Here is a 942-nt window from a genome sequence, read left to right as displayed (position 1 = left end):
CAGGTGGCGTGACAATAGTCACGTGATCTCGCTGACGCAACATTTGTAACCCCAGATTTATGAAAGAATTAGAGCGATAAGATTCGTCGTTTTTTTTTGTACACTTGTCTGGAAAAGTTACTTTCTTACTTAGATGAAAATTCGTTGAAATAGTGAAATTTTGATTCATTCCATAAACACATATATAACGATTTAGTCGGCTTTATAAGTACAATAAGTTTTAGTTTTCCTCAGCCTATACTGTAAATTAGTCATTGTTAATATTCAGGCATTTTAAAGGTGGTTTTAATCGGGTGATTTTTATGGCCGTCATTTTATTTCATATTAAGAACTCATTGATAATATTATTGGATGTGTTCTTGTAGAACTGCCGCAACCTGCGCCACAAGAACTATTAATATTTGGTTGACCCCTAGCTATAACAAGGTCGCGAGACGCTTCAAATGTAATAACATGACAAAATCATCGTACATTGTGAACACTTTTTGTGTTATTGATCCTAGATCGTCCAGAGGTTAAAATTATCACACATCTGGCAACATTGCTTGGTATGTTACAACAGTCAGTTACAGAAAAATATAAAATAGTGTAAACTAGTTTAATCTCACATTTACGTAACGAGATTTTACACAAAGTACCGTTGGTTAGTTACAGAGGTATGTACAAAAATGTGTAGTGTTAGATTTATTTCCTTAAAACAAAAACAAAAAAATTACGTCTCTGCGGAACACCCCTCAACATAGATATGATGAACCTTTTATTGCTTTGTTGTTAAGCGCAAAGTTACATAACAGGCTATCTCATCACAAGCAGGGCTGACGAGAGGTGGCCCGGCAGTGGGATATTCCAAAGCTCACTAGAAGTGCCTATTACTTAATGAGCTAAAATGGATACTGCTTTTTCATGGATCCATTAGGAAATCTGTCACCTAAATTTCTTTTA

At 35.0% G+C, this 942-nt stretch overlaps 1 protein-coding gene across 1 annotated transcript in view; it reads left to right on the top strand.

Annotated features, from left to right (window-relative positions):
* Positions 1–942, top strand: part of LOC106473616 (sodium/glucose cotransporter 4-like) — a 58,396-nt gene that overhangs the window by 50,802 nt on the left and 6,652 nt on the right. The window lies entirely within an intron of this gene.

This window comes from Limulus polyphemus, unplaced genomic scaffold (genome assembly GCF_000517525.1).
Source record: "Limulus polyphemus unplaced genomic scaffold, Limulus_polyphemus-2.1.2 Scaffold6331, whole genome shotgun sequence".
Taxonomy (NCBI): domain Eukaryota; kingdom Metazoa; phylum Arthropoda; class Merostomata; order Xiphosura; family Limulidae; genus Limulus; species Limulus polyphemus.
This window is presented reverse-complemented; position numbering and strand designations above follow the sequence as displayed.